The sequence below is a fragment of the Triticum dicoccoides genome, chromosome 4A (genome assembly GCF_002162155.2).
Source record: "Triticum dicoccoides isolate Atlit2015 ecotype Zavitan chromosome 4A, WEW_v2.0, whole genome shotgun sequence".
Lineage (NCBI taxonomy): Eukaryota > Viridiplantae > Streptophyta > Magnoliopsida > Poales > Poaceae > Triticum > Triticum dicoccoides.
In genome coordinates, this window is record NC_041386.1 from 288850153 (window position 1) to 288875680 (window position 25528).

Here is a 25528-nt window from a genome sequence, read left to right on the forward strand (position 1 = left end):
CGTTCTTCCCGCTATTCTTCTATTGCGGGCTCTGCCCGCCCTTCTCGGAGTTCTTCTGTGATATTATGAACACATATGGCTTCCGCCTCCTTGACTTCACCCCCAATGCTGTCCTGACCATGGCAGTTTTCGCACACTTGTGCGAAAACTTTGTCGGAGTCCACCCTAGTGTTGCCCTTTTTCGCCACTTCTTCATACCTCGGGTAGAGAGAGGAGAGCCGCTTGCCGGAGGGATTGCCTGGGTCTCGAGAGTCGGCAAGAAAGAGGCATACTTGGAGGTGGAGCTCCGCAGCAAGTGGGAGGAGTGGAGAGCGGAGTGGTGCTGGATCGTTGAGGAGAATCCGCAGCCCTTCACCGCCGTGCGCCAAACTCCAATAGTGCGCGGCAATGACTGGAGCAACGTGGCCCCGGAAGACGAGAGCCTGAAGATCGCCATCACTAGGCGCCTCAGGCTTGCTGGGCTCACCGTAGGTGCTGTCGGGGCAGATTTCCTCCGCCGCCGCATTGCCCCCCTGCAGGAGAGGGGGAGGCCCGCCTGGGAATTCAAGAATTCAGCGGACATCATGAGGCTGCGGCCGGGCCTCAACTACAACTTCACCGTCTTGGAGTTGGACGCAATGCTCTTGGAGTTATTCAAACGCGACCCCCAGCACCCATTCACACTGCCGAGGGGCGTAGTTCCTTTGTGCAATAACTCTTCGCTTGACCGGATCCGCGCCATGATGCCGTTGTGCGATTCACACGGCATCGTCCCAACTTGGCAAGAGCCTGCGGATGACGTTGTGCGAGCATTCTTCGACACCTTGGAGGAAGTGCCGGTCCGCGCTGACGAGCAGAAGAACCTCACCCGTGACACCACCAACGAGGAGCTGCAGCTCATCGCTACTAGGGCGGAAGAGGCTGCGGCCGCAGCTGCTGCGGGTGTGTTTGTGTTTACTGTGGAGGAGGCGGAGGCTGCAGAGGCGGCAAACCTTGCCGAACGCGCGGAGTTCATGGGCAAGGAGGAGCCTACCGGTTCCGAAGCCGAGCCGAGCGAGGCCGGCGAGGAGGAGGCTGAGCCTTCAGAGAACTTGCCGCAGGCGGAGCCCCCGGCCCCGCCAAGGAGGCGCCTTCGCAGGGCCGGGGACGCAGCGGGGCGGCAGCCGGCTCCACAGCCACCGAGCCGCGCGACGCGCTCTACCGCGGCAAGCAATGTTGCCGCGGGAGCGCCTCACGCAACAGCGGCAACTGGAGCGGGATCTTCCCGGGCCACTGCCACTGCCCCCGCCAAGCGGGCAAGGGATCCTACTCCTCCACCTCGCCGCACCGGAGGGCCGGACTTCGATCTTTCCGCGCTCAGCTCCGACGAGGAGGAAGAAGAGTGAGTTTATTTGGTGCTCTTATAATCCTTCAATCTTGTTGTTTATATCTTGTATCTGACTTGCTCCAATCTGGACTCCTTTCTTTTCAGAACACTGGCCCAGAGAGCGGCGAAGAGGGCCAAGGCCGCGGTGATCGTCATCGAGGATGACCCCATCGTGTCAGCAGGAGGTGGGCCCGAGACCACCTTGACGGACCCGGCAATCACCCCTCAGAGCAGCCCCCAGCGCAGCCCCCAGCGTAAGTTCATAGTTTAGCCTTCTGCTGCCGGGCGCGCTTGAGTGCTTTTTCCTTTGTTGATATCTTGCTTGTTGACTTGTGCAGGAGTAGAGCAGCCTCATCAGGAGCGCCCAGAGGCCGGTCCCAAAGTGCCACCTGCTTCGACTGCGCCGCCAAGGGAGGAGTCCCCGGCAAGGGAGCGCTCTCCGGCAAGGGGGGACTCTCCGGCAAGGGACGGCACTGCTGATCCTGCGGCGACCGAGGCCGCAACTGAAGATCTTGGCGCAGGTAATCCACTTGCCCAGAAACTTTCCCTTGGGTTCTGCTTCTTCCGTTTTTCCTTTCTTGGATTTTTGGTTGATTTTCCTCCCTTCTTCGTTCTTCAGACCCATCTACGGCTAAGCCAATGGAGACAGAGGGCGCCGGCGAGGAAGGTGCCGGTGCTGATGAGACCGCCGGCGAGGAGGCCGCCGGGGCTGCTGCTGCGGAAGCCGGCGAGGGGTCGGGCGATCGCACTGACGACCCTGAGGCTGCAGGAGCGCCGGGCGCTGCGCCGACCGCTGAACCCTCTGCCGCTTCTGCGGAGCCGGGCTCCGAGGAGCCCCAGCCCGGCGCCTACTTGAAGCCGGTGACAATATCTTCATCAAGCTACCCTGGGCGTCGAGCTCCAGGGTGCCGATCGAGGGGGAGACTTTTGACGGGGAGGTGCTCGCCTCTGCTGGACTGTCATTGGTTGACGCGCCTGGCAGCAGCAGCGGCGAGCCTGAGGAGGAGCAGCTGCTGCAGAAGCTGCTGTCACTCTACCGCACCCGGCAAGCCAAGATGGCTTCCCGGGAAGCGCTTGTCGCGAAGGCAGGAGTTGACATGGAAAAGCGCGCGGAGGAGCTCCGGGGCCAAAATCAGGAAGCTCTCCGGTCACTGGCGCAGGAGCGGGAGCGAGTCGACGAGGAGCGCACGGCCTTTCTTCTCGAGAAGGCCAAGGCTGAGGAGGAACAAAGGCTAGCTGCCGAGAAGCAGTCCGCGCGGGAAGGTGAACTAGTGCAGCGGAAGGCCAACCTCGACAGCTACGAGGAAGAGCTCGCCGAGCGTGAGCGAGCACTTGGCGGGGCGCTCAAGGAGGCAAAGGACGCCACGGCAACTGCAGAGGCCGCCAAGAAAGAGCTAGAGGAGAATGTGGCGCAGCCCCATAGGTGTTCGTGGGGCGGAGGTCGCACGAAGAGCAGATCGAGGCGAGGCACACGAGCAGTTTACCCAGCTTCGGAGCTCTCCGGAGAGATAACACTCCTACTGCTGCTTGTCTGGTTGTATTATCTGGTGTTCTTGCTCTCAAGCGAGAGAGTGTGATGTTTTCTGGGCTACGAATGAATTGAAGCAAACTGTCCGAACCCCCTCTACATTGCGCATGGGCCTCCTTTTATACGCTAAAGGGGTCACCGACCGGTGGCAACGCAGAGGAGGGTAAAAACGTAAAAAGCGAGGTAGTTGATACAGTTGCTTGTACAGTGCACCCTACCTAACCTTGACGGCAGGGGACAAGGGCATTAAATGCCCGTCTGAGTCGCCCGAACAGTGCAGAAAAGGACCGTTAGGGGCGCTACCGTTCGCCACGATGGCGATCTTGTCAGCTTCGCATGCCACTGCGCACCGCTGGTTGCACAGCCTCCCGCCACGCGCGCGCGGAGAGGCCCCTAGAGCGACACGTTGGTGGATGCGCTGAAGCGTGGGTGCAGAGTGGCCGCCTGCCGCGGCAAGCGCCTTGCCGCTGTTGTTATCTCGCCGGGTCCAGAAGCTCGTCGCTCACCGGGCCTCGGTGTACCTTGTTTAGTCTTCCCGGCAAGCTCCTCTTGCCGGGGCCTTGTTGCCTTGCCGGAGCGCGTGGCGCGTCGCGGCAAGTTCCTTGGAGCGCCTTGGTTGGCCTTCCTGGCAAGCTCCTCTTGTCGGGGTCTTGTCTCCTTAGCTTAAATACTTTGTTCTTGGATGGCTCCAAGGGAACCTTGGGGGATCTTGGCGTTCGCCCGGCAAGCCTTTGCCGCAGGGTGCTGCAACTGCCCGTGCACAAGTTCGGGGTACTAGGGTACCCCTATTCTAGTACACCGACAGCATGTAGTTCAAATTTGAATTCTGCACATGAATGCATTGAAAACTCAGTTAATGCATAAAAAGGTCCAAACGAACACCGAAAAATCAAAAAAATTGGCACAACACTCCTGCTGTTCTATGTTGACATGAGAAATTTATTTGAAGGCAATGGATATCGTTTCGTCACCAAAGGTGGGACGTTCCCTACCGAAACCATCATGCTTGTTCTGAGAAGCTCTGGTTTGTGAGAAGGATATACCCAAACCTACGCCAAATGGGACAAAACTTTTACCACGGCATGTTGATGTCGCTCCATGATAGTATGCCAAGTTTAAAGAATTTCAGACAAGTTGTGGATTTACTAGAATTTATAAACCAGGTATATCAATGTTTTGTCGGCAATCAACGGTGCGTTGGTGTTTGAAAGTCATTCCCATTACTTGCATGAGATGTGAGCATGCACCCAAGGACACAGATTTGATTTTTCAACCAATTTATATGCAGTGGAACATGTGCATGTAGTTCAAATTTGAATTATGCAGATGAATGCATTGAAAACACAGTTAATGCATAAAAAGGTCCAAACGAACCCCGAAAAATCAGAAAAATTGACACAACACTCCTGTTGTTCTATGTTGACACAAGAAATTTTTTGATTGCAATAAGAGGCAATGGATATCATTTCGTCCCCAAAGGTGGGGCGTTCCCTATCGAAACCATCAGGCTTGTTGTGAGAAGCTCTGGTTTGTGAGATGCATATACCCAAACATGCCCCAAACGGGACAAAAATTTTACCACGGCATGTTGATGCCGCTCCATGATAGCATGCCAAGTTTCATGAATTTTAGACGAGTTTTGGATTTACTAGAATTTGAAAATAAAGTATCTCAATGTTTTGCCGGCAATCAATGGTACCCTAGTGTTTGAAATTCTTCCCATTTCTTGCATGGGACCTAAGCATGCACCGAAGGACACATATTTTGTTTTTCAACCAATTTATATGCCTGGAGCATGTGCATGTATTTCAAATTTGAATTATGCACATAAATGCATTGAAAACTCAGTTAATGCATAAAAATGTCCAAACAAACCACGAAAAATCACAAAAATTGACACAACTCTCCGATTGTTATGTTGACACGAGAAAATTTGTGAAAGAAACAAGAGGCAGATGATATCGTTTTGTCCCCATAGGTGGGACGTTCCCTACCGAAACCATCATGCTTGTTGTGAGGAGCTCTGGTTTTTGAGAAGCACATACCCAAACCTACCCCAAATGAGACAAAAATTTTACCACGGCATGTTGATGCCGCTCCATGATAGCATGCCAAGTTTCATGAATTTTACACGAGTATTGGATTTAGTAGAATTTAAAAACCAGCTATCTCAATGTTTGCGGCCGAGTGACGGTGGCAGGGTGCTTGACATTCTGTCCCATTTCTTGCATGGGACCTAAGCATGAAACCAAGAACACATACTTGAATTTTCATCCAATTTATATGCATCAGAGCATGTGCATGTAGTTTGAATTTGAATGATGCACATAAATGCATTGAAAACTCAATTAATGCCTAAAAATGCCCAAACGAACCCTGAAAAATCCCACAAATTAACACAACACTCTTGTTGTTCTATGTTGACACTAGGAAAAATTTTGAAATTGAGAAGAGGCAATGGATATCGTTTCACCTAGAAAGGTGAAACGTTCCCTACCGAAACCATCAGGCTTGTTGTGAGAAGCTCTGGTTTTTGAGAAGCATATACGCAAACCTACCCCAAATGGGACAAAAAATTTACCATGGCATGTTGATCCCGCTCCATGATAGCATCCCTCGTTTCAAGAATTTCAGACGAGCTTTGGATTTACTAGAATTTAAAAACCATGTATCTCAATCTTTGAAGTCGAGTGATGGTGGCAGGGTGCTTGACATTCTTTCCCATTTCTTGCATGGGACCTAAGCATGCAACCAAGAACATAGATTTGACTTTCAACCAATTCACAAGCATTAGAGCATGTGCATGTAGTTGAAATTTGAATTGTGCACATAAATGCATTGAAAACTCAGTTAATGCATAAAAGTATCTAAACAAACCCCGAAAATCACAAAAATTGACACAACACTCCTGTTGTTCTATGTTGACACGAGAAAAATTGTGAAAGCAATAAGAGGCAATGGATATTGTTTTGTCCCCAAAGGTGGGATGTTCCCTATCGAAACCATCATGCTTGGTGTGATAAGCTCTGATTTGTGAAAAGTGTATACCCAAACCTGCCCCAAACGGGACAAAATTTTTACCACGACACATTGATGCCATTCCATGATAGCATGCCAAGTTTCATGAATTTTAGACGAGTTTTGGCCTAGTAGAATTTCAGGGATATCGTTTCGTGGATATTGTTTCGTCCCCAAAGGTGGGACGTTCCCTACCGAAACCATCATGTTTGTTGTGAGAAGCTCTGGGTTTTCAGAAGCACATACCCAAACCTGCCCCAAATGAGACAAAAATTTTACCACGGCATGTTGCTGCCGCTCCATGATTGCATGCCAAGTTTCATGAATTTTAGACGAGTATTGGACTTACTAGAATTTAAAAACCAGATATCTCAATGTTTGAGGCCGAGTGACGGTGGCAGGTTGCTTGACATTCAGTCCCATTTCTTGCATGGGACCTAAGCATGCAACCAAGAACACATATTTGAATTTTCAACCAATTTATATGCATGAGAACATGTGCATGTAGTTTGAATTTGAATTATGCACATAAATGCATTGAAAACCTAATTAATGCATAAAAATGTCCAAACGAACCCCGAAAAATCGCACAAATTAACACAACACTACTGTTGTTCTATGTTGACACTAGGAAAAAAATTGAAATCGAGAAGAGGCAATGGATATCGTTTCGTCTTGAAAGGTGAAATGTTCCCTACCGAAACCATCAGGCTTGTTGTGAGAAGGTCTGGTTTCTGAAAAGCATATACCCAAACCTGCACCAAATGGTACAAAAAATTTACCACGACATGTTGATGCCGCTCCATGATAGCATGCCAAGCTTCATGAATCCAGACAAGCTTTGGATTATCTAGAATTTAAAAACCAGGTATCTCAATGTTTGCGGCCGAGTGATGGTGGCATGGTGCTTGACATTCTTTCCCATTGCTTGCATGGGACCTAAGCATGTAACCAAGGACACATATTTGAATTTCCAACCAATTTATATGCATTAGAGCATGTGCATGTAGTTCAAATTTGAAATGCACATAAATGCAATGAAAACTCAATTAATGCATAAAAATGTCTAAACAAACCCTGAAAATCCCACAAATTAACACAACACTACTGTTGTTCTATGTTGACACTAGGAAAAAATTTGAAATCGAGAAGAAGCAATGGATATCGTTTCGTCTTGAAAGGTGAAACGTTCCCTACCGAAACCATCAGGCTTGTTGTGAGAAGCTCTGGTTTCTGAGAAGCATATACCCAAACCTACACCAAATGGTACAAAAGTTTACCATCGCATGTTGATGCCGCTCCATGATAGAATGCCAAGTTTCATGAATTCAGACAAGCTTTGGATTTACTAGAATTTAAAAATCTGGTATCTCAATGTTTGCGGCCGAGTGATGGTGGCAGGGTGCTTGACATTCTTTCCCATTTCTTGCATGGGACCTAAGCATGCAACCAAGGACACAGATTTGAACTTTAACCAATTTACATGCATTAGAGCATGTGCATGTAGTTGAAATTTGAATTGTGCACATAAATGCATTGAAAATTTAGTTAATGCATAAAAATATCCAAACAAACCCCGAAAAATAACAAAAATTGACACAACACTCCTGTTGTTCTATGTTGACACGAGAAAAATTGTTAAAGCAATAAGAGGCAATGGATATTGTTTTGTCCCCAAAGGTGGGACGTTCCCTACGGAAACCATCATGCTTGGTGTGATAAGCTCTGATTTGTGAGAAGCATATACCCAAACCTGCCCCAAACGGGGCAAAAAATTACCACGACATGTTGATGTCGCTCCATGATAGCATGCCAAGTTTCATGAATTACAGACGAGTTTTGGATTTACTAGAATTTAAAAATAACGCATCTCAACGTTTTGCCGGCAATCAACGGTGCCCTGGTGTTTCAAATTCATTCCCATTTCTTGCATGGGACCTAAGCATGCACCCAAGGACAAAGATTTGATTTTTGAACCAATTTATATGCACTGGAGCATCAGCATGTAGTTCAAATTTGTATTATGCACATAAATGCATTGAAAACTCAGTTAATGCATAAAAATGTCCAAAGGAACTCTGAAAACTCACAAAAATTGACACAACACTCGTGTTGTTCTATGTTAACACGAGAAATTTTTTGAAAGCAATAAGAGGCAATGGATATCCTTTCGTCCCCAAAGGTGGGACGTTCCCTACCGAAACCATCATGTTTGTTGTTGGAAGCTCTGGTTTTTGAGAAGCACATACCCATACCGGCCCCAAATGAGACAAAAATTTCACCACGGCATGTTGCTGCCGCTCCATGATTCCATGCCAAGTTTCATGAATTTCAGACGAGTATTGGATTTACTAGAATTTAAAAACCAGATATCTCAATGTTTGAGGCCGAGTGACGGTGGCAGGTTGCTTGACATTCAGTCCCATTTCTTGCATGGGACCTAAGCATGCAACCAAGAACACATATTTGAATTTTCAACCAATTTATATGCATGAGAGCATGTGCATGTAGTTTGAATTTGAATTATGCACACAAATGCATTGAAAACTCAATTAATGCACAAAAATGTCCAAACGAACCCCGAAAAATCTCACAAATTAACACAACACTCTTGTTGTTCTATGTTGACACTAGGAAAAAAAATTGAAATCGAGAAGAGGCAATGGATATCGTTTCGTCTTGAAAGGTGAAACGTTCCCTACCGAAACCATCAGGCTTGTTGTGAGAAGCTCTGGTTTTTGAGAAGCATATACGCAAACCTACCCCAAATGGGACAAAAAATTTACCACGGCATGTTGATGCCCCTCCATAATAGCATCCATCGTTTCAAGAATTTCAGACGAGCTTTGGATTTACTAGAATTTAAAAACCATGTATCTCAATGTTTGCGGCCGAGTGATGGTGGCAGGGTGCTTGACATTCTTTCCCATTTCTTGCATGGGACCTAAGCATGAAACCAAGAACATAGATTTGACTTTCAACCAATTTACAAGCATTAGAGCATGTGCATGTAGTCTAAATTTGAATTGTGCACATAAATGCATTGAAAACTCAGTTAATGCATAAAAATATCTAATCAAACCCCGAAAAACCACAAAAATTGACACAACACTCCTGTTGTTCTATGTTGACACGAGAAAAATTGTGAAAGCAATAAGAGGCAATGGATATTGTTTTGTCGCCGAAGGTGGGATGTTCCCTATCGAAACCATCATGCTTGGTGTGATAAGCTCTGATTTGTGAGAAGTGTATACCCAAACCTGCCCCAAACGGGACAAACTTTTTACCACGACACATTGATGCCATTCCATGATAGCATGCCATGTTTCATGAATTTTAGACGAGTTTTGGCCTAGTAGAATTTCATGGATATCGTTTCGTGGATATCGTTTCATCCCCAAAGGTGGGACATTCCCTACCGAAACCATCATGTTTGCTGTGAGAAGCTCTGGTTTTTGAGAAGCACATACCCGAACCTGCCCCAAATGAGACAAAAATTTTACCACGGCATGTTGCTGCCGCTCCATGATTGCATGCCAAGTTTCATGAATTTCAGACGAGTATTGGATTTACTAGAATTTAAAAACCAGATATCTCAATGTTTGAGGCCGAGTGACGGTGGCAGGTTGCTTGACATTCAGTCCCATTTCTTGCATGGGACCTAAGCATGCAACCAAGAACACTTATTTGAATTTTCAACCAATTTATATGCATGAGAGCATGTGCATGTAGTTTGAATTTGAATTATGCACATAAATGCATTGAAAACTCAATTAATGCATAAAAATGTCCAAACGAACCCCGAAAAATCCCACAAATTAACACAACACTACTGTTGTTCTATGTTGACACTAGGAAAAAAATTGAAATCGAGAAGAGGCAATGGATATCGTTTCGTCTTGAAAGGTGAAACGTTCCCTACCGAAACCATCAGGCTTGTCGTGAGAAGGTCTGGTTTCCGAAAAGCATATACCCAAACCTGCACCAACTGGTACAAAGCATTTACCACGACATGTTGATGCCGCTCCATGATAGCATGCCAAGCTTCATGAATCCAGAAAAGCTTTGGATTATCTAGAATCTAAAAACCAGGTATCTCAATGTTTGCGGCCGAGTGATGGTGGCATGGTGCTTGACATTCTTTCCCATTTCTTGCATGGGACCTAAGCATGTAACCAAGGACACATATTTGAATTTCCAACCAATTTATATGCATTAGAGCATGTGCATGTAGTTCAAATTTGAATTATGCACATAAATGCAATGAAAACTCAATTAATGCATAAAAATGTCTAAACAAACCCCGAAAATCCCACAAATTAACACAACACTACTATTGTTCTATGTTGACACTAGGAAAAAATTTGAAATCGAGAAGAGGCAATGGATATCGTTTCGTCTTGAAAGGTGAAACGTTCCCTACCGAAACCATCAGGCTTGTTGTGAGAAGCTCTGGTTTCTGAGAAGCATATACCCAAACCTACACCAAATGGTACAAAAAATTTACCATCGCATGTTGATGCCGCTCCATGATAGAATTCCAAGTTTCATGAATTCAGACAAGCTTTGGATTTACTAGAATTTAAAAACCAGGTATCTCAATGTTTGCGGCCGAGTGATGGTGGCAGGGTGCTTGACATTCTTTCCCATTTCTTGCATGGGACCTAAGCATGCAACCAAGGACATAGATTTGAACCTTCAACCAATTTACATGCATTAGAGCATGTGCATGTAGTTGAAATTTGAATTGTGCACATAAATGCATTGAAAATTCAGTTAATGCATAAAAATATCCAAACAAACCCTGAAAAATAACAAAAATTGACACAACACTCCTATTGTTCTATGTTGACACGAGAAAAATTGTTAAAGCAATAATAGGCAATGGATATTGTTTTGTCCCCAAAGGTGGGACGTTCCCTACGGAAACCATCATGCTTGGTGTGATAAGCTCTGATTTGTGAGAAGCATATATCCAAACCTGCCCCAAACGGGGCAAAAAATTACCACGACATGTTGATGTCGCTCCATGATAGCATGCCAAGTTTCATGAATTACAGACGAGTTTTGGATTTACTGGAATTTAAAAATAACACATCTCAACGTTTTGCCGGCAATCAACGGTGCCCTGGTGTTTCAAATTCATTCCCATTTCTTGCATGGGACCTAAGCATGCACCCAAGGACAAAGATTTGATTTTTGAACCAATTTATATGCACTGGAGCATCAGCATGTAGTTCAAATTCGTATTATGCACATAAATGCATTGACAACTCAGTTAATGCATAAAAATGTCCAAAGGAACTCTGAAAACTCACAAAAATTGACACAACACTCGTGTTGTTCTATGTTAACACGAGAAAATTTTTGAAAGCAATAAGAGGCAATGGATATCCTTTCGTCCCCAAAGGTGGGACGTTCCCTACCGAAACCATCATGTTTGTTGTTGGAAGCTCTGGTTTTTGAGAAGCACATACCCATACCTGCCCCAAATGAGACAAAATTTTTACCACGGCATGTTGCTGCCGCGCCATGATTCCATGCCAAGTTTCATGAATTTCAGACGAGTATTGGATTTACTAGAATTTAAAAACCAGATATCTCAATGTTTGAGGCCGAGTGACGGTGGCAGGTTGCTTGAGATTCAGTCCCATTTCTTGCATGGGACCTAAGCATGCAACCAAGAACACATATTTGAATTTTCAACAAATTTATATGCATGAGAGCATGTGCATGTAGTTTGAATTTGAATTATGCACATAAATGCATTGAAAACTCAATTAATGCACAAAAATGTCCAAACGAACCCCGAAAAATCTCACAAATGAACACAACACTCTTGTTGTTCTATGTTGACACTAGGAAAAAAATTGAAATCGAGAAGAGGCAATGGATATCGTTTCGTCTTGAAAGGTGAAACGTTCCCTACCGAAACCATCAGGCTTGTTGTGAGAAGCTCTGGTTTTTGAGAAGCATATACACAAACCTACCCCAAATGGGACAAAAAATTTACCACGGCATGTTGATGCCGCTCCATAATAGCATCCCTCGTTTCAAGAATTTCAGACGAGCTTTGGATTTACTAGAATTTAAAAACCATGTATCTCAATGTTTGCGGCCGAGTGATGGTGGCAGGGTCCTTGACATTCTTTCCCATTTCTTGCATGGGACCTAAGCATGCAACCAAGAACACAGATTTGACTTTCAACCAATTTACAAGCATTAGAGCATGTGCATGTAGTTGAAATTTGAATTGTGCACATAAATGCATTGAAAACTCAGTTAATGCATAAAAATATCTAAACAAACCCCGAAAAACCACAAAAATTGACACAACACTCCTGTTGTTCTATGTTGACACGAGAAAAATTGTGAAAGCAATAAGAGGCAATGGATATTGTTTTGTCGCCGAAGGTGAGATGTTCCCTATCGAAACCATCATGCTTGGTGTGATAAGCTCTGATTTGTGAGAAGTGTATACCCAAACCTGCCCCAAACGGGACAAACTTTTTACCACGACACATTGATGCCATTCCATGATAGCATGCCAAGTTTCATGAATTTTAGACGAGTTTTGGCCTAGTAGAATTTCATGGATATCGTTTCGTGGATATCGTTTCGTCCCCAAAGGTGGGACATTCCCTACCGAAACCATCATGTTTGCTGTGAGAAGCTCTGGTTTTTGAGAAGCACATACCCGAACCTGCCCCAAATGAGACAAAAATTTTACCACGGCATGTTGCTGCCGCTCCATGATTCCATGCCAAGTTTCATGAATTTTAGACGAGTATTGGATTTACTAGAATTTAAAAACCAGATATCTCAATGTTTGAGGCCGAGTGACGGTGGCAGGTTGCTTGACATTCAGTCCCATTTCTTGCATGGGACCTAAGCATGCAACCAAGAACACTTATTTGAATTTTCAACCAATTTATATGCATGAGAGTATGTGCATGTAGTTTGAATTTGAATTATGCACATAAATGCATTGAAAACTCAATTAATGCATAAAAATGTCCAAACGAACCCCGAAAAATCTCACAAATTAACACAACACTCTTGTTGTTCTATGTTGACACTAGGAAAAAAATTGAAATCGAGAAGAGGCAATGGATATCGTTTCGTCTTGAAAGGTGAAACGTTCCCTACCGAGACCATCAGGCTTGTTGTGAGAAGCTCTGGTTTTTGAGAAGCATATACGCAAACCTACCCCAAATGGGACAAAAAATTTACCACGGCATGTTGATGCCGCTCCATAATAGCATCCCTTGTTTCAAGAATTTCAGACGAGCTTTGGATTTACTAGAATTTAAAAACCATGTATCTCAATGTTTGCGGCCGAGTGATGGTGGCAGGGTGCTTGACATTCTTTCCCATTTCTTGCATGGGACCTAAGCATGCAACCAAGAACACAGATTTGACTTTCAACCAATTTAGAAGCATTAGAGCATGTGCATGTAGTTGAAATTTGAATTGTGCACATAAATGCATTGAAAACTCAGTTAATGCATAAAAATATCTAAACAAACCCCGAAAAACCACAAAAATTGACACAACACTCCTGTTGTTCTATGCTGACACGAGAAAAATTGTGAAAGCAATAAGAGGCAATGGATATTGTTTTGTCCCCGAAGGTGGGATGTTCCCTATCGAAACCATCATGCTTGGTGTGATAAGCTCTGATTTGTGAGAAGTGTATACCCAAACCTGCCCCAAACGGGACAAACTTTTTACCACAACACATTGATGCCATTCCATGATAGCATGCCAAGTTTCATGAATTTTAGACGAGTTTTGGCCTAGTAGAATTTCATGGATATCGTTTCGTGGATATCGTTTCGTCCCCAAAGGTGGGACATTCCCTACCGAAACCATCATGTTTGCTGTGAGAAGCTCTGGTTTTTGAGAAGCACATACCCGAACCTGCCCCAAATGAGACAAAAATTTTACCACGGCATGTTGCTGCCGCTCCATGATTGCATGCCAAGTTTCATGAATTTCAGACGAGTATTGGATTTACTAGAATTTAAAAACCAGATATCTCAATGTTTGAGGCCGAGTGACGGTGGCAGGTTGCTTGACATTCAGTCCCATTTGGTGCATGGGACCTAAGCATGCAACCAAGAACACTTATTTGAATTTTCAACCAATTTATATGCATGAGAGCATGTGCATGTAGTTTGAATTTGAATTATGCACATAAATGCATTGAAAACTCAATTAATGCATAAAAATGTCCAAACGAACCCTGAAAAATCCCACAAATTAACACAACACTACTGTTGTTCTATGTTGACACTAGGAAAAAAATTGAAATCGAGAAGAGGCAATGGATATCGTTTCGTCTTGAAAGGTGAAACGTTCCCTACCAAAACCATCAGGCTTGTCGTGAGAAGGTCTGGTTTCCGAAAAGCATATACCCAAACCTGCACCAAATGGTACAAAACATTTACCACGACATGTTGATGCCGCTCCATGATAGCATGCCAAGCTTCATGAATCCAGACATGCTTTGGATTATCTAGAATTTAAAAACCAGGTATCTCAATGTTTGCGGCCGAGTGATGGTGGCATGGTGCTTGACATTCTTTCCCATTTCTTGCATGGGACCTAAGCATGTAACCAAGGACACATATTTGAATTTCCAACCAATTTATATGCATTAGAGCATGTGCATGTAGTTCAAATTTGAATTATGCACATAAATGCAATGAAAACTCAAGTAATGCATAAAAATGTCTAAACAAACCCCGAAAATCCCACAAATTAACACAACACTACTGTTGTTCTATGTTGACACTAGGAAAAAATTTGAAATCGAGAAGAGGCAATGGATATCGTTTCGTCTTGAAAGGTGAAACGTTCCCTACCGAAACCATCAGGCTTGTTGTGAGAAGCTCTGGTTTCTGAGAAGCATATACCCAAACCTACACCAAATGGTACAAAAAATTTACCATCGCATGTTGATGCCGCTCCATGATAGAATGCCAAGTTTCATGAATTCAGACAAGCTTTGGATTTCCTAGAATTTAAAAACCAGGTATCTCAATGTTTGCGGCCGAGTGATGGTGGCAGGGTGCTTGACATTCTTTCCCATTTCTTGCATGGGACCTAAGCATGCAACCAAGGACACAGATTTGAACCTTCAACCAATTTACATGCATTAGAGCATGTGCATGTAGTTGAAATTTGAATTGTGCACATAAATGCATTGAAAATTCAGTTAATGCATAAAAATATCCAAACAAACCCCGAAAAATAACAAAAATTGACACAACACTCCTGTTGTTCTATGTTGACACGAGAAAAATTGTTAAAGCAATAAGAGGCAATGGATATTGTTTTGTCCCCAAAGGTGGGACGTTCCCTACGGAAACCATCATGCTTGGTGTGATAAGCTCTGATTTGTGAGAAGCATATATCCAAACCTGCCCCAAACGGGGCAAAAAATTACCACGACATGTTGATGTCGCTCCATGATAGCATGCCAAGTTTCATGAATTACAGACGAGTTTTGGATTTACTAGAATTTAAAAATAACGCATCTCAATGTTTTGCCGGCAATCAACGGTGCCCTGGTGTTTCAAATTCATTCCCATTTCTTGCATGGGACCTAAGCATGCACCCAAGGACAAAGATTTGATTTTTGAACCAATTTATATGCACTGGAGCATCAGCATGTAGTTCAAATTCGTATTATGCACATAAATGCATTGAAAACTCAGTTAATGCATAAAAATGTCCAAAGGAACTCTGAAAACTCACAAAAATTGACACAACACTCGTGTTGTTCTATGTTAACACGAGAAAATTTTTGAAAGCAATAAGAGGCAATGGATATCCTTTCGTCCCCAAAGGTGGGACGTTCCCTACCGAAACCATCATGTTTGTTGTTGGAAGCTCTGGTTTTTGAGAAGCACATACCCATACCTGCCCCAAATGAGACAAAAATTTTACCACGGCATGTTGCTGCCGCTCCATGATTCCATGCCAAGTTTCATGAATTTCAGACGAGTATTGGATTTACTAGAATTTAAAAACCAGATATCTCAATGTTTGAGGCCGAGTGACGGTGGCAGGTTGCTTGACATTCAGTCCCATTTCTTGCATGGGACCTAAGCATGCAACCAAGAACACATATTTGAATTTACAACAAATTTATATGCATGAGAGCATGTGCATGTAGTTTGAATTTGTATTATGCACATAAATGCATTGAAAAATCAATTAATGCACAAAAATGTCCAAACGAACCCCAAAAAATCTCACAAATTAACACAACACTCTTGTTGTTCTATGTTGACACTAGGAAAAAAATTGAAATCGAGAAGAGGCAATGGATATCGTTTCGTCTTGAAAGGTGAAACGTTCCCTACCGAAACCATCAGGCTTGTTGTGAGAAGCTCTGTTTTTGAGAAGCATATACGCAAACCTACCCCAAATGGGACAAAAAATTTACCACGGCATGTTGATGCCGCTCCATAATAGCATCCCTCGTTTCAAGAATTTCAGACAAGCTTTGGATTTACTAGAATTTAAAAACCATGTATCTCAATGTTTGCGGCCGAGTGATGGTGGCAGGGTGCTTGACATTCTTTCCCATTTCTTGCATGGGACCTAAGCATGCAACCAAGAACACAGATTTGACTTTCAACCAATTTACAAGCATTAGAGCATGTGCATGTAGTTGAAATTTGAATTGTGCACATAAATGCATTGAAAACTCAGTTAATGCATAAAAATATCTAAACAAACCCCGAAAAACCACAAAAATTGACACAACACTCCTGTTGTTCTATGTTGACACGAGAAAAATTGTGAAAGCAATAAGAGGCAATGGATATTGTTTTGTCCCCGAAGGTGGGATGTTCCCTATCGAAACCATCATGCTTGGTGTGATAAGCTCTGATTTGTGAGAAGTGTATACCCAAACCTGCCCCAAACGGGACAAACTTTTTACCACGACACATTGATGCCATTCCATGATAGCATGCCAAGTTTCATGAATTTTAGACGAGTTTTGGCCTAGTAGAATTTCATGGATATCGTTTCATGGATATCGTTTCGTCCCCAAAGGTGGGACATTCCCTACCGAAACCATCATGTTTGCTGTGAGAAGCTCTGGTTTTTGAGAAGCACATACCCAAACCTGCCCCAAATGAGACAAAAATTTTACCACGGCATGTTGCTGCCGCTCCATGATTGCATGCCAAGTTTCATGAATTTCAGACGAGTATTAGATTTACTAGAATTTAAAAACCAGATATCTCAATGTTTGAGGCCGAGTGACGGTGGCAGGTTGCTTGACATTCAGTCCCATTTCTTGCATGGGACCTAAGCATGCAACCAAGAACACTTATTTGAATTTTCAACCAATTTATATGCATGAGAGCATGTGCATGTAGTTTGAATTTGAATTATGCACATAAATGCATTGAAAACTCAATTAATGCATAAAAATGTCCAAACAAACCCCGAAAAATCCCACAAATTAACACAACAGTACTATTGTTCTATGTTGACACTAGGAAAAAAATTGAAATCGAGAAGAGGCAATGGATATCGTTTCGTCTTGAAAGGTGAAACGTTCCCAACCGAAACCATCAGGCTTGTCGTGAGAAGGTCTGGTTTCCGAAAAGCATATACCCAAACCTGCACCAAATGGTACAAAACATTTACCACGACATGTTGATGCCGCTCCATGATAGCATGCCAAGCTTCATGAATCCAGACAAGCTTTGGATTATCTAGAATTTAAAAACCAGGTATCTCAATGTTTGCGGCCGAGTGATGGTGGCATGGTGCTTGACATTCTTTCCCATTTCTTGCATGGGACCTAAGCATGTAACCAAGGACACATATTTGAATTTCCAACCAATTTATATGCATTAGAGCATGTGCATGTAGTTCAAATTTGAATTATGCACATAAATGCAATGAAAACTCAATTAATGCATAAAAATGTCTAAACAAACCCCGAAAATCCCACAAATTAACACAACACTACTGTTGTTCTATGTTGACACTAGGAAAAAATTTGAAATCGAGAAGAGGCAATGGATATCGTTTCGTCTTGAAAGGTGAAACGTTCCCTACCGAAACCATCAGGCTTGTTGTGAGAAGCTCTGGTTTCTGAGAAGCATATACCCAAACCTACACCAAATGGTACAAAAAATTTACCATCGCATGTTGATGCCGCTCCATGATAGAATGCCAAGTTTCATGAATTCAGACAAGCTTTGGATTTACTAGAATTTAAAAACCAGGTATCTCAATGTTTGCGGCCGAGTGATGGTGGCAGGGTGCTTGACATTCTTTCCCATTTCTTGCATGGGACCTAAGCATGCAACCAAGGACACAGATTTGAACCTTCAACCAATTTACATGCATTAGAGCATGTGCATGTAGTTGAAATTTGAATTGTGCACATAAATGCATTGAAAATTCAGTTAATGCATAAAAATATCCAAACAAACCCCGAAAAATAACAAAAATTGACACAACACTCCTGTTGTTCTATGTTGACATGAGAAAAATTGTTAAAGCAATAAGAGGCAATGGATATTGTTTTGTCCCCAAAGGTGGGACGTTCCCTACGGAAACCATCATGCTTGGTGTGATAAGCTCTGATTTGTGAGAAGCATATACCCAAACCTGCCCCAAACGGGGCAAAAAACTAACACGACATGTTGATGTCGCTCCATGATAGCATGCCAAGTTTCATGAATTACAGACGAGTTTTGGATTTACTAGAATTTAAAAATAACGCATCTCAATGTTTTGCCGGCAATCAACGGTGCCCTGGTGTTTCAAATTCATTCCCATTTCTTGCATGGGATGTAAGCATGCACCCAAGGACAAAGATTTGATTTTTGAACCAATTTATATGCACTGGAGCATCAGCATGAAGTTCAAATTTGTATTATGCACATAAATGCACTGAAAACTCAGTTAATGCATAAAAATGTCCAAAGGAACTCTGAAAACTCACAAAAATTGACACAACACTCATGTTGTTCTATGTTAAAACGAGAAATTTTTTGAAAGCAATAAGAGGCAATGGATATCCTTTCGTCCCCACAGGTGGGACGTTCCCTACCGAAACCATCATGTTTGTTGTTGGAAGCTCTGGTTTTTGAGAAGCACATACCCATACCTGCCCCAAATGAGACAAAAATTTTACCACGGCATGTTGTTGCCGCTCCATGATTCCATGCCAAGTTTCATGAATTTCAGACGAGTATTGGATTTACTAGAATTTAAAAACCAGATATCTCAATGTTTGAGACCGAGTGACGGTGGCAGGTTACTTGACATTCAGTCCCATTTCTTGCATGGGACCTAAGCATGCAACCAAGAACACATATTTGAATTTTCAACCAATTTATATGCATGAGAGCATGTGCATGTAGTTTGAATTTGAATTATGCACATAAATGCATTGAAAACTCAATTAATGCATAAAAATGTCCAAACAAACCCCGAAAAATCCCACAAATTAACACAACACTACTGTTGTTCTATGTTGACAATAGGAAAAAAATTGAAATCGAGAAGAGGCAATGGATATCGTTTCGTCTTGGAAGGTGAAACGTTCCCTACCAAAACCATCAGGCTTGTCGTGAGAAGGTCTGGTTTCCGAAAAGCATATACCCAAACCTGCACCAAATGGTACAAAACATTTACCACGACATGTTGATGCCGCTCCATGATAGCATGCCAAGCTTCATGAATCCAGACAAGCTTTGGATTATCTAGAATTTAAAAACCAGGTATCTCAATGTTTGCAGCCGAGTGATGGTGGCATGGTGCTTGACATTCTTTCCCATTTCTTGCATGGGACCTAAGCATATAACCAAGGACACATATTTGAATTTCCAACCAATTTATATGCATTAGAGCATGTGCATGTAGTTCAAATTTGAATTATGCACATAAATGCAATGAAAACTCAATTATTGCATAAAAATGTCTAAACAAACCCTGAAAATCCCACAAATTAACACAACACTACTGTTGTTCTATGTTGACACTATGAAAAAATTTGAAATGAAGAAGAGGCAATGGATATCGTTTCGTCTTGAAAGGTGAAACGTTCCCCACCGAAACCATCAGGCTTGTTGTGAGAAGCTCTGGTTTCTGAGAAGCATATACCCAAACCTACACCAAATGGTACAAAAAATTTACCACCGCATGTTGATGCCGCTCCATGATAGAATGCCAAGTTTCATGAATTCAGACAAGCTTTGGATTTACTAGAATTTAAAAACCAGGTATCACAATGTTTGCGGCCGAGTGATGGTGGCAGGGTGCTTGACATTCTTTCCCATTTCTTGCATGGGACCTAAGCATGCAACCAAGGACACAGATTTGAACCTTCAACCAATTTACATGCATTAGAGCATGTGCATGTAGTTGAAATTTGAATTGTGCACATAAATGCATTGAAAATTCAGTTAATGTATAAAAATATCCAAACAAACCCCGAAAAATAACAAAAATTGACACAACACTCTTGTTGTTCTATGTTGACATGAGAAAAATTGTGAAAGCAATAAGAGGTAATGGATATTGTTTTGTCCCCAAAGGTGGGACGTTCCCTACCGAAACCATCATGCTTGGTGTGATAAGCTCTGATTTGTGAGAAGCATATACCCAAACCTGCCCCAAACGGGGCAAAAAATTACCACGACATGTTGATGTCGCTCCATGATAGCATGCCAAGTTTCATGAATTACAAACGAGTTTTGGATTTACTAGAATTTAAAAATAACGCATCTCAACGTTTTGCCGGCAATCAACGGTGCCCTGGTGTTTCAAATTCATTCCCATTTCTTGCATGGGACCTAAGCATGCACCCAAGGACAAAGATTTGATTTTTGAACCAATTTATATGCACTGGAGCATCAGCATGTAGTTCAAATTTGTATTATGCACATAAATGCATTGAAAACTCAGTTAATGCATAAAAATGTCCAAAGGAACCCTGAAAACTCACAAAAATTGACACAACACTCGTGTTGTTCTATGTTGACACGAGAAATTTTTTGAAAGCAATAAGAGGCAATGGATATCCTTTCGTCCCCAAAGGTGGGACGTTCCCTACCGAAACCATCATGTTTGTTGTTGGAAGCTCTAGTTTTTGAGAAGCACATACCCAAACCTGCCCCAAATGAGACAAAAATTTTACCACGGCATGTTGCTGCCGCTCCATGATTGCATGCCAAGTTTCATGAATTTCAGACGAGTATTGGATTTACTAGAATTGAAAAACCAGATATCTCAATGTTTGAGGCCGAGTGACGGTGGCAGGTTGCTTGACATTCAGTCCCATTTCTTGCATGGGACCTAAGCATGCAACCAAGAACACATATTTGAATTTTCAACCAATTTATATGCATGAGAGCATGTGCATGTAGTTTGAATTTGAATTATGCACATAAATGCATTGGAAACTCAATTAATGCATAAAAATGTCCAAACAAACCCCGAAAAATCCCACAAATTAACACAACACTCCTGTTGTTCTATGTTGACACTAGAAAAAAATTGAAATCGAGAAGAGGCAATGGATATCGTTTCATCTTGAAAGGTGAAATGTTCCCTACCGAAACCATCAGGCTTGTCGTGAGAAGCTCTGGTTTCTGAAAAGCATATACCCAAACCTGCACCAAATGGTACAAAATTTTTACCACAACATGTTGATGCCGCTCCATGATAGCATGCCAAGCTTCATGAATCCAGACAAGCTTTGGATTATCTAGAATTTAAAAACCAGGTATCTCAATGTTTGCGGCCGAGTGATGGTGGCATGGTGCTTGACATTCTTTCCCATTTCTTGCATGGGACCTAAGCATATAACCAAGGACACATATTTGAATTTCCAACCAATTTATATGCATTAGAGCATGTGCATGTAGTTCAAATTTGAATTATGCACATAAATGCAATGAAAACTCAATTACTGCATAAAAATGTCTAAACAAACCCCGAAAATCCCACAAATTAACACACCACTACTGTTGTTCTATGTTGACACTAGGAAAAAATTTGAAATCGAGAAGAGGCAATGGATATTGTTTCGTCTTGAAATGTGAAACGTTCCCTACCGAAACCATCAGGCTTGTTGTGAGAAGCTCTGGTTTGTGAGAAGCATATACCCAAACCTACACCAAATGGTACAAAAAATTTACCACCGCATGTTGATGCCGCTCCATGATAGAATGCCAAGTTTCATGAATTCAGACAAGCTTTGGATTTACTAGAATTCAAAAACCAGGTATCTCAATGTTTGCGGCCGAGTGATGGTGGCAGGGTGCTTGACATTCTTTCCCATTTCTTGCATGGGACCTAAGCATGCAACCAAGGACACATATTTGAACCTTCAACCAATTTACATGCATTAGAGCATGTGCATGTAGTTGAAATTTGAATTGTGCACATAAATGCATTGAAAATTCAGTTAATGCATAAAAATATCCAAACAAACCCCGAAAAATAACAAAAATTGACACAACACTCTTGTTGTTCTATGTTGACACGAGAAAAATTGTGAAAGCAATAAGAGGCAATGGATATTGTTTTGTCCCCAAAGGTGGGATGTTCCCTACCGAAACCATCATGCTTGGTGTGATAAGCTCTAATTTGTGAGAAGCATATACCCAAACCTGCCCCAAACGGGGCAAAAAATTACCACGACATGTTGATGCCGCTCCATGATAGCATGCCAAGTTTCATGAATTACAGACGAGTTTTGGATTTACTAGAATTTAAAAATAACGCATCTCAACGTTTTGCCGGCAATCAACGGTGCCCTGGTGTTTCAAATTCATTCCCATTTCTTGCATGGACCTAAGCATGCACCCAAGGACACATATTTGATTTTTGAAACAATTTATATGCACTGGAGCATCAGCATGTAGTTCAAATTTGTATTATGCACATAAATGCATTGAAAACTCGGTTAATGCATAAAAATTGTCCAAAGGAACCCTGAAAACTCACAAAAATTGAGACAACACTCGTGTTGTTCTATGTTGACATGAGAAATTTTTTGAAAGCAATAAGAGGCAATGGATATCGTTTCGTCCCCAAAGGTGGGACGTTCCCTACCGAAACCATCATGTTTGTTGTTGGAAGCTCTGGTTTTTGAGAAGCACATACCCAAACCTACCCCAAATGAGACAAAAATTTTACCACGGCATGTTGTCGCCGCTCCATGATTGCATGCCAAGTTTCATGAATTTCAGACGAGTATTGGATTTACTAGAATTTAAAATCCAGATATCTCAATGGTTGAGGCCGAGTGACGGTGGCAGGTTGCTTGACATTCAGTCCCATTTCTTGCATGGGACCTAAGCATGCAACCAAGAACACATATTTGAATTTTCAACCAATTTATATGCATGAGAGCATGTGCATGTAGTTTGAATTTGAATTATGCACATAAATGCATTGAAAACTCAATTAATGCATAAAAATGTCTAAACAAACCCCGAAAATCCCACAAATTAACACAACACTACTGTTGTTCTATGTTGACATTAGGAAAAAAATTGAAATCGAGAAGAGGCAATGGATATCGTTTCGTCTTGAAAGGTGAGACGTTCCCTACCGAAACCATCAGGCTTGTTGTGAGAAGCTCTGGTTTTTGAGAAGCATATACCCAAACCTACACCAAATGGTACAAAAAATTTACCACCGCATGTTGATGCCGCTCCATGATAGAATGCCAAGTTTCATGAATTCAAACAAGCTTTGGATTTACTAGAATTTAAAAACCAGGTATCTCAATGTTTGCGGCGGAGTGATTGTGGCAGGGTGCTTGACATTCTTTCCCATTTCTTGCATCGGACCTAAGCATGCAACCAAGGACGCAGATTTGAACCTTCAACCAATTTACATGCATTAGAGCATGTGCATGTAGTTGAAATTTGAATTGTGCACATAAATGCATTGAAAATTCAGTTAATGCATAAAAATATCCAAACAAACCCCGAAAAATAACAAAAATTGACACAACACTCCTGTTGTTCTATGTTGACACGAGAAAAATTGTGAAAGCAATAAGAGGCAATGGATATTGTTTTGTCCCCAAAGGTGGGACGTTCCCTACCGAAACCATCATGCTTGGTGTGATAAGCTCTGATTTGTGAGAACCATATACCCAAACCTGCCCCAAACGGGGCAAAAAATTACCATGACATGTTGATGCCGCTCCATGATAGCATGCAAAGTTTCATGAATTTTAGACGAGTTTTGGATTTACTAGAATTTAAAAATAAAGTATCTCAACGTTTTGCGGCAATCAACGGTGCTCCAGTGTTTGAAATTCATTCCCATTTCTTGCATGGGACCTAAGCATGCACCCAAGGAGATTTTTCAACCAATTTATATGCACTGGAGCATGTGCATGTAGTTCAAATTTGAATTATGCACATAAATGCATTGAATACTCAATTAATGTATAAAAATGTCCAAACGAACCCGGAAAATCACAAAAATTGACACAACACTCCTGTTGTTCTATGTTGACAGGAGAAAATTTTTGAAAGCAATTAGAGGCAATGGATATCGTTTCGTCCCCAAAGGTGGGACGTTTCCTACCGAAACCATCAAGCTTGTTCTGAGAAGCTCTGGTTTGTGAGAAGCATATACCCAAACCTGCCCCGAATGGGACAAAATGTTTACCATGGCATGTTGATGCCGCTCCATGATAGTATGCCAAGTTTCATGAATTTCAGACGAGTTTTGAATTTAGTAGAATTTATAAACCATGTATATCAATGTTTTGCTGGCAATCGACGGTGCATTGGTGTTTGAAAGTCATTCCCATTTCTTGCATGGGACCTAAGCATGCACCCAATGACACAGATTTGATTCTTCAACCAATTTATATGCAGTGGAGCATGTGCATGTAGTTAAAATTTGAATTATGAACATGAATCCATTGAAAACTCAGTTAATGCATAAAAAGGTCTAAACGAACCCCGAAAAAACACAAAAAGTGACACCACACTCATGTTGTTCGATGTTGACACAAGAAAATTTTTGATTGCAATAAGAGGCAATGGATTTCGTTTCGTCCCCAAAGGTGGGACGTTCCCTACCGAAACCATCATGCTTGTTGTGAGAAGCTCTGGTTTGTGAGAAGCATTTACCCAAACCTTCCCCAAATAGGACAAATTTGTTACAATGGCATGTTGATGCCGCTCCATGCTAGCATGCCAAGTTTCATGAATTCCAGACAAGTTTTGGATTTACTAGAATTTATAAACCAGGTATATCAATGTTTTGCCGGCAATCAACGGTGCCCTGGTGTTTGAAATTCATTCCCATTTCTTGCATGGGACCTAAGCATGCACCCAAGGACACAGATTTGATTTTTCAACTAATTTATATGCAATGAAAACTCAGTTAATGCATAAAAATGTCCAAACGAAGCCTGAAAAATCACAAAAATTAACACAACACTCCTGTTGTTCTATGTTGACAAGAGAAAGATATTGAAAGCAATAAGAGGCAATGGATATCGTTTCATCCCCAGAGGTGGGACGTTCCCTACCGAAACAATCATGCTTGTCGTGAGAAGCTCTGGTTTGTGAGAAGCACATACCCAAACCAGACCCAAATGAGAC